At 42.8% G+C, this 9,788-nt stretch overlaps 1 non-coding gene across 1 annotated transcript; it reads right to left on the bottom strand.

Moving 5' to 3' along the window:
• Positions 1 to 8,829: 8,829 nt before the first annotated feature.
• On the bottom strand, positions 8,830 to 8,904 carry Trnat-cgu. The gene has a single exon. It is a non-coding gene; the product is annotated as a tRNA-Thr (tRNA).
• Between the last annotated feature and the right edge of the window lie 884 nt (positions 8,905 to 9,788).

Below are 9,788 nucleotides of genomic sequence, written 5' to 3'. Positions count from 1 at the left end.
TCAGGCATTAGTTTGGCCCACCGAGTATGTTTATGTGCACAATAAGTTCTACATAATCGTCCTAATTCTTTCATGACTCTTTCTACTAAATTACTTTGAGGGTGATATTTCGAAATTAAGATATGTTTGATTCCATATTGTCTTATCATATCTTGAAATCTTTGACTAATAAAGGCACTACCGTTGTCAGACATAAGTCGTTTAGGAATGCCCCAGTTAACAAAGTAATTTCGGGTGAGGCAGCGTATAACGCTTGCTGTATTCGCTCGTTTCAAAGTATATAGTTTCACATGTTTGGACCAACATTCCATTACAACAAACACATATGTTAATCCTCCTGAACTCCGAGGCAGAGGGCCGAAAAAATCTAATGATAGTAGATCCCACAAACCTCGAGGAATTACAGCATATAATTTATAACACTTGGATTTGTTATTAACTTTAACCTTTTGACAGGTTTCACAAGCCCTAATAATACTTCTCACAATACGTGACATATTTTTGAAATAATAATACTTCATTAGATGTTTAATACATTTATGAATTCCAAAATGCCCGTAACCTTCATGAATATAAGTAATTAACTCGTCCACAACAGTTTTCGGAATGCAGATTTTCCATCTCCGGTGTTCCCTCTGTGCTTTCCAATACAACAAGTTGTTAAAATATAACCACACACCCCGCGTATTAACTGTTTCGTCCCCATTATTAAGGTTTTGTATAATTCGTAGAGTAACATTTTTCTTTCCTTTATGTAATACGGTAATCCACTAATTAGGACTCGCATTAGATGACTTTCAATTAATTTAGCACGGTTTACATTCCATTCAAAATAATTCCTATAACCTCTCCACCGTTTAGAATATGGAGGAGGGTCTAACAACTCTAAAGTTAAGTGTTGTTGTTTTCCTCTTGACCAATAATTTTGTTTAAACTGCTTAACAAAGTCATCCCAATCCCTGAATTCAGTTTTATGCAGTACTGCCCATTCCGCAGCTTCTGCTTCTAAATGTCCTATTACAAATTGAATGCGTTTTTCATTACTCCATTTAGGAGATAATGATGTTTCAAAAGCTTTTATAAAGATTATAGGGTGCAGTTCGCCTCCAGGTTTGAATACAGGAAATCGACTTGCTACATGTGAATTTGTTGTTATGTCATCCAGACATTCTGCGAGAGAAATAGTCGGATTTTGTTTAGCTGGCAGAGACGGAGTTGCATCGGATTGGCTTGCCGTGATTGCCTTATTCATATTGTTGTCATCCGTGCTAGCAAATTCGATGCGACTGTTGTCTCTGATTATGTTATTACCTCTGCTACCTGAAATGTTCTCGTTATTATCTAATTCCGATAACCGTTTCGTAATTTCCTGTATCCGCATTTCTGTATTGGATACGCGATTAGCTAATATCGATTCTTCACTGTGTTCACGATGTGAACGCTCTGTACCTTCGTCAATATTATTATCTTTGGCAGTCTCAAGATTACTGCATATTTCAGTAATTAAAAATTTCATGTTTTCGATTTCGGTATGGTCCTTTTCTACTTGATGAGTTAATGTCTCTAATTCTACATTATCTATTGAAGAAATCTCTCCAGGTTTGGTAGAGACCTCTTTAATAGATTCCAATAATTCTCTGCGAACAGTTTCTGTTTGCATAGAAAATTCATCTCGTAACATATCGTTATTTTTCTGTATTTCATTTACAACTAAGATATTGACACTATCTAGTCTCTCGGATAAGTCAGTAATATCGTGTCGCATGCGAGCTTTTTCCTCGCGCGATTCCTGGATATGTTCTTCTAACCTTTTACAATTATCAGCAATCTTATTACTAAGTCCTACTAATTTTTCCTGCATTTCAACTTTAGAAGACTCTATTTTATCACTTAATTCTCGACTGGTTTCATTAAGATATTCCTGCAACCTGTCTGTTGATTTTGTTAGCTCCCCTTTAAGTCTAGCAGTAGATTCCTCGTTAGACTGTTTTAATTCCTGTTTTAGTTCCTGTTTCAATCTAGCAGTAGATTCCTCGTTAGACTGTTTTAATCTAGCCATAGATTCTTCGTTAGACTGTTTTAATCTAGCCATAGATTCTTCGTTAGACTGTTTTAATCTAGCCATAGATTCTTCGTTAGACTGTTTTAATCTAGCAGTAGATTCTTCGTTAGACTGTTTTAATTCCTGTTTTAGTTCCTCTTTTAATCTAGCAGTAGATTCCTCGTTAGACTGTTTTAATTCAGCTAGGAAATCCCCGTTAGATTGTTTTAATTTAGCGATCGCCCTAAAAAGGGATCTCATGCTCCTATCGGACATAGATTGCTCTTCGTCTGACATTTCACTTCCCGACATTATTGTAAAATATTAACTATTTACACACGCAGACTTGTAATCAACAATCCTGTAAAAGCACACTTCCTATGTACAACACTCCACTTCCAACTTGAAACAAACTCACCGGACACTAATATTGTAATTTGTAGCTCTCGATGATCAGTGTGCTGCTATGGGCTGCAGATGTAACAGCCGTCGATGCAGCCGCTGAGATGCTGCGACCCCGTTTCCGCAACCGGCAGGACGCTGAGTCGAACACCGGAAACGTCGCTGGCTGCAACCACGCCCGGCACCGCCGTAGACAGGCGAAGCCCTCAGCAACACCTCTAATATCAGCCGGAGGAACGCCCCGCAGCTGACGTACTGGGCCTATTAGTTTAGGGAGAAAAAAGGTTGTCGGGGTTTGCAGCGTTCAGCTGCTGCCCAACAGACGCGCCTTCTCGTGGAACAACTGCGTGACCGTACTGCTTGGCTGCACTCCGTCAGATGCCCACACCCGCGAAGTCGCCGCTGGCTGGTGAAGGCTCCACGAAAACTCGCGTTGACTTCGGAAGGACTCTTGATGTTTCGTTTCGTACCTGTGTGCCTTAGTTGCACACAAGTCCTGTTTCTAAGGTCGCCACGGTGCGGTGTAACGACGCGTATTTGGGTTTTCGTTTGATATATGTATGACCATGTGCAGACTTCGTCACCCACGTCAGTTACAACCCACTTCAAAAATGATTCATATTCTTTTTAAATTGTCATAGGATGGTTCTTGAACGAAACTGTAAAACATCCGTTGAGTCGTGTGCAAAGAATTACATCACTTGGGCCAATTGGTTTTCGTAACTTTTTCGAATTTAAATTTCGTTTGTTTCTCCTCAGAAAATTATATCGACACACGTTATCTTGACCTAATCGATATCAGAATCACACATTAAATAAACTTTTTAGATTCAAAGTTTCGGCCAACGCTGTCTGAATCAATAATCTTGTCAGATATATTATTAATCCGTTCACATAACTCTTCATAAATAAATCTTCAAGACACGTGTTTCAATTCTAATAGCATACACTATTTTATTAGCTTCCTACACATACAGATGTGAACTTGAGCGTTGACAGACAGTGACTGACTTCTCAATAAGATTAAGCTCTATTTTTTTTTGTCATTGTTGTACAAAAAGAGTATAAAAATTCATTTTTAATTTTTAGAAACACGACGCAACAACTCGGTTCCAGGATCTTCTGTTGCTCCTTGGCTGTCGACCCGCGACGTATAGCGGCCAGCAATTTCCTCTCTGGTCGCGGCAACGAAGATGCTGTCCCCGTTCGTTGCGCCGATCTCTCCGTACATGAAACACATAAAAAAAAATACAAAACTTTTAGATAATTCACATCTTATTACAAATAATAAGAAAACACATAAACAAAACTAAATTAAACTTATAGTCACCTGCAAACTGGGCTGACTTGGTGGATGGGTGACGTTTAATTTCGTCCCACTGCTGGACCGTTAACGCTAACTCACTTATTTGGGACCGCCGCCAGCTGTGTAACTAGCCCAGGGACTCAGCGTCTCGCTGTGGCTGAAGCACTGGGCCCCACTGCTGGATCGCTGCACCTAATTTGCACGCAGGCCTCAAGGAAATCACTATCCGGACATGCCGCGGAAGGCCCAACAGTACTGACAGTCCACCATGTCATCCTCAGCCGACAGGCGTCACTGGCTGCAGATACGGAGGAGCATGTGGTGTGGTCATCATACCCGTCTGCCGGGCATTGTCAGTTTTTGTGACCGGAGCCACTACTTCTTAATAAAGTAGCTCCTCAGTTGGTCTCACTAGGGATGAGTGCATCCCACTTGCTAATAGCTCTCTGCAGACCTGGACGATCACCCATCCAAGAGCTAGCCACTCTCGACAGCGCTTAACTTCAGTGATCTGTCGGGAACCGGTGCTGCCACTGCGGCAAGGCTGTTGGCGTTAAGGAACTATCAACTCAAAATAAAGATCAGCACTGGCCATCTTCCTACACCGTAAAGACCACCATTACTACCAAACCACCATCATCATAATCTTAATTGCAAGACTGCTGCAGCCACCATTGTTTGACAGGAAAGGGTCACAAAATAGTCCCTACTTCTGTTAAAACTTTGGGCGTGGGAAGCTGTGGTCGACGCACAAAGAAAGTGTTCAAAAATATCTCGTCTTCAAAGTTGAGGACAAAACGTCTGCAAATATTTGAAGCACTGAACACAGCCTCTCATCCTGAAGTTATAACATGTAAATGCCGAGACACTTCCTATGATGAACCAACGAATCTGTGTCCTTCCATTTGATGGACCAATGAAAGTGTGTCGTATGATGGACTGCTGAAGGTGAACTCCCACTACAAGGTGCGTCATTTGATGTATCAGTGAAAGCCTATCCCCTTACGAAGTTCTTCATACGACAGAACAATGAAATCATGAAACTTCCTGGCAGATTAAAACTGTGTGCCTGACCGAGACTCGAACCCGGGACCTTTGCCTTTCGCGGGCTAGTGCTCTACCAACTGAGCTACCCAAGCTCGACTCACGCCCCGTCCTCACAACTTTACTTCTGTCAGTATCTCGTCTCCTACCTTCCAAACTTTGGAATTTGGAAGGTAGGAGACGAGATACTGGCAGAAGTAAAGCTCTGAGGACGGGGCGTGAGTCGAGCTTGGGTAGCTCAGTTGGTAGAGCACTTGCCCGCAAAAGGCAAAGGTCCCGAGTTCGAGTCTCGGTCCGGCACATAGTTTTAATCTACCAGGAAGTTTCATATCAGCGCACACTCCGCTGCAGAGTGAAATTCTCATTCTGCCAATGAAATCATGTCTGCAGTAAGATATCCATCATATGACTGACCAACGGAAATGTGCACTTACTATGAGGTCCATTATTTGCTGAACCAATGAAAGCCTGCCCTCACTGTGAGTCTCCCAAATGATAGACCAATGAAAGTGTGTCCTCACTAGGAGGATCGTCATGTGAAGGACCAATTAAACTGTGTCCTCGCTAAAAAGCCCATCACATAATGAACCAATGAAAGTCTGCCCACATTACCAGGCTCATCATGTTATGGACGAATGAAATGAGTCAGCACTATGAGGTCCATCATTTGACAGATCAGAGACGCATCATGTTATGGACGAATGAAAATGAGTCTGCACTATGAGGCTCATCATTTGACAGATCAGAGACTCATCATGTGATGGACCAATGAAAATGTGTCCCCGCTAAGAGGCCCCTCATGTGATGAACCAATGAAGGTGTGAACTCACTATGAGGTCTGTCATTCGACAGACCAAACTAATTTTAAGGGATTCAGTATTATCAACCTAGAGATATAAAATGTAATCCAGTCAATCAAAGTTTTGCTTTTCTCTTCTTCTAGTTATTTAATGTCTAATGATATGTTTTAAGTGAAGTTATATATAAATACATTTTTAATGAAAAGATCAATTCCAGTCATATTTCTGTCAATTTCTCTTTGGGATCTAGACTCTATTGATAATGAAGTGATATTATAAGATTGTATGTACAAAATTGTATAATAGTTAAACAACATATCTGAATACCAATAACGTAGAAAAAATAGTAACTCAAACACGTATGGCATAATATGAAAAAATATTTTATTATTGATGCGCATAGCTGAATGTTCCTCTAAGAACGGAGATGTAGTATCATGTACTCGCCTCTGTTACGTAAAATTAATTGTGTGTTCCTTGGAAATATGCAGCAATTTAAAAGTTAAAATAAAAGTTTTTATAAAATAAATTTTAACAACTGATATTTCACTTACCCGTGTGCCAGTTCAAAGGCAGTGTCCAAAAGAAATACGGAAAATATGTAACGTATTTCTCGCGTCTACACTCCTGTCGTTCGGGATATTCTGTACCATGTGAGGTCACACTGTGGCAGTATTAAAAGATTAACAGAAGTAAATATCGGCCGTGAAAGCCTTCACTGTATTAATTACGTCACAGGACCTGATAGGAGTGCTGATAAATTCTATGTCAAATATGTGCCATATCTAGCTATAATCTATGATTAATTGCCGAACATCGACGCTCTAGTCTTTGAGAACGATAAATGTGCATAGCTACAGACTCACTGGCGATAATTTGTTATTGAATTATGGAATATACCCACATCAAAAAAAGTTCCCAGAACTCCTGAAGATAGACGTTGACTGTGGATATTGAATCACAGACACAGTCCCTTTGACTGTTCACAGATGTCACTAAACCCGCCCAAATTTGTAAACAACCTTGCAAGGGCAGCGCCTTTTAGCAGAGGGGATCCGACAGCCGATCAGTTCCAGTCATTCCACCAGGAAGGAGGTACATGGCTTGTGTTGTCTGTAGTTCAACCATGCTTAGACGGTCAATACCGCGATTCGATCGTGTCCGCATTGTTACTTTGTGCCAGGAAGGGCTCTCAACGAGGGAAGTGTCCAGGCATCTCGGAGTGAACCAAAGCGATGTTGTTCGGACGTGGAGGAGATGCAGAGAAACAGGAACTGTCGGTGACATGCCTCGCTCAGGCCGCCCAAGGGCTTCTACTGCAGTGGATGACCGCTACCCATGGATTATGGCTCGGAGGGACCCTCACAGCAACGCCACCATGTTGAATAATACTTTTCGTGCAGCCACAGGACGTCGTGTTACGACTCAAACTTCGCGCAATAGGCTGCATGATGCGCAACTTCACTCCCGTCGTCCATGGCGAGGTCCATCTTTGCAACCACGACACCATGCAGCGTGGTACAGATGGACCCAACGACATGTCGAATGGACCGCTCAGGATTGGCATCATATTATCTTCATTGATGTATGTCGCATATGCCTTCAACCAGACAATCGTGTTTGGAGGCAATCCGGTCAGGCTGACCGCCTTAGACACACTGTCCAGCGAGTGCAGCAAGGTGGAGGTTCCCTGTTGTTTTGGAGTGGCATTATGTGGGGCCGACGTACGCCGTTGGTCGTCATGGAAGGGGCCGTAACAGCTTTACGACAAGTGAATGTCATCCTTCGGCCGATAGTGCAACTATATCTACAGCGTATTGGCGAGGCATTCGTCTTCATGGACGACAATTCGCGCCCCCATCGTGCACATCTTGTGAATGACTTCCTTCAGGATAACGACATCGCTCGACTAGAGTGGCCAGGATGTTCTCCAGACATGAACACTATCGAATGTACCTGGAATAGATTGAAAAGTGCTGTTAATGGATGACGTGGACCACCAAGCACTCTGAGGGATCTACGTCGAATCGCCTTTGAGGAGTGAGACAATGTCGACCAACAGTGCCTTGATGAACTTGTGGATAGTATGCCACGACGAATACAGGCATGCATCAATGCAAGAGTACGTGCTATTGGGTATTAGAGGTACCGTTGTGTACAGCAACCTGGACCAGTACCTCTGAAGGTCTCGGTGTAGGGTGGTACAACATGCAATGAGCAATAAAAAGGGCGGAAATGATATTTATGTTGATCGTTATTCCAATTTTCTGTACAGATTCTGGAACTCTTGGAACAGAGGTGATGAAAAACTTTTTTTTATGTGCGTATTTTACGCTCACAGTTTTCGTTTTCTGTAGAGACCATACAACTGTTCTGTAGAAAACCACAGGCATTGCACAAGATCAGATAGTGTGAAATTTCTTTTTCTATATTCGTTCATTAGGTATAATGTAATAGCTTCCCAACTAGAGTGGTTTTTTTCGATTTCCAGAGAGCCTTCAGCCCAACACGATCTCGTAATCAAAATACTTGTAATCGGAACTGATATGCGACTCGACTGTAACTTCCTTTCAATCAGGACTCAATACCTCATGCTGAATGGGGAGGTATTGTCAGAAATGAAACTTGGACAATGCGAAGTGAAGAGAGAAGACGGCTAGGGGCCTTGAAGATGTGGTGCTATAGAAGGATGATGAAGATCAGCTGGAGAGACAAAGTAACAAATGAAGAGGTGCTTAGAAGAGTACAGGAAACCAGACCTCTGTGGAGGCACATACAAACAAGAAGAGACAAACTTGTAGGGCACATCCTAAGACACAACAACATCATTAGAACAATAGCAGAAGGAGCTACTGAGGGAAGGCATCGGCGGGGGTGACCAAGGATATCATACATGCAACAGATCATGAATGAAACTTCCTGGCAGATTAAAACTGTGCCGGACGGAGACTCGAACTCGGGACATTTGTCTTTCGCGGGCAACTGCTCTACCGACTGAGCTACCCGAGCACGACTCATGCCCCGTCCTCACAGCTTTACTTCTGCCAGTACCTCGTCTCCTACCTTCCAAACTTTACAGAAGCTCTCCTGCGAACCTAGCAGAACTAGCACTCCTGAAAGAACGGATATTGCGGAGACATGGCTTAGCCACAGCCTGGGGGATGTTTCTAGAATGAAATTTTCACTTTACAGCGGAGAGTGCGCTGATATGTAACTTCCTGGCAGATTTAAACTGTGTGCCGGACCGAGACTCGAACTCGGGACCTTTGCCTTACGCGGGCAAGTGCTCTACCGACTGAGCCACCCGAGCATGACTCACTCCCCGTCCTCACAGCTTTACTTCTACCAGTATCTCGTCTCCTACCTTCCAAACTTTACAGAAGCTCTCCTGCGAACCTAGCAGAACTAGCACTCCTGAAAGAAAGGATACTGCGGAGACATGTCTTAGCCACAGCCTGGGGGATGTTTCCAGAATGAAATTTTCACTCTGCAGCGGAATGTGCGCTGATATGAAACTTCGTGGCAGAAAGAAAGGAGTGCTAGTTCTGCAAGGTTCGCAGGAGAGCTTCTGTAACGTTTGGAAGGTAGGAGATGAGATACTGGCAGAAGTAAAGCTGTGAGGACGGGGCGTGAGTCGTGCTCGGGTAGCTCAGTCGGTAGAGCACTTGCCCGCGAAAGGCAAAGGTCCCGAGTTCGAGTCTCGGTCCAGCACACAGTTTTAATCTGCCAGGAAGTTTCATATCAGCGCACACTCCGCTGTAGAGTGAAAATTTCATTCTAAGATCATGAATGATGTTGGATGTAGCACATACATGAAAATGAAGATGAAGCAAACAGAAGAGAAGAAATGGGGCTCTGCTGCCAGAGCCGGCACACAGAGTTTTCACAACCCTGTCCAGAAATGAGCTGTTTTAAACACATTAGTAAATGAAGGTACAACAAGCAGCACCTGTGGTCTGTTTGCCTGAGGTGGTGCAGGAAAAATACCCAGGTATGAAATGAATATGAAGTTTATTGTAATACACATACACAATTTTCTCCAGTGGGGGTTTGTTTGGAACACAGTAACTGAAAACAAATCACTTCTGAATATCGAAAGAACAATATTGATATCTGAACGCTGAAGGCCTGAAAATGTAACAGTAAATTGAAAGGTTCAAAATCCGACGTCCATACGCTAATGATGCCATAATCA

The sequence above is a fragment of the Schistocerca piceifrons genome, chromosome 8 (genome assembly GCF_021461385.2).
Source record: "Schistocerca piceifrons isolate TAMUIC-IGC-003096 chromosome 8, iqSchPice1.1, whole genome shotgun sequence".
NCBI lineage: Eukaryota > Metazoa > Arthropoda > Insecta > Orthoptera > Acrididae > Schistocerca > Schistocerca piceifrons.
Note: the sequence above shows the minus strand (reverse complement) of the source record. Positions and strands in the feature narration are given on the sequence as shown.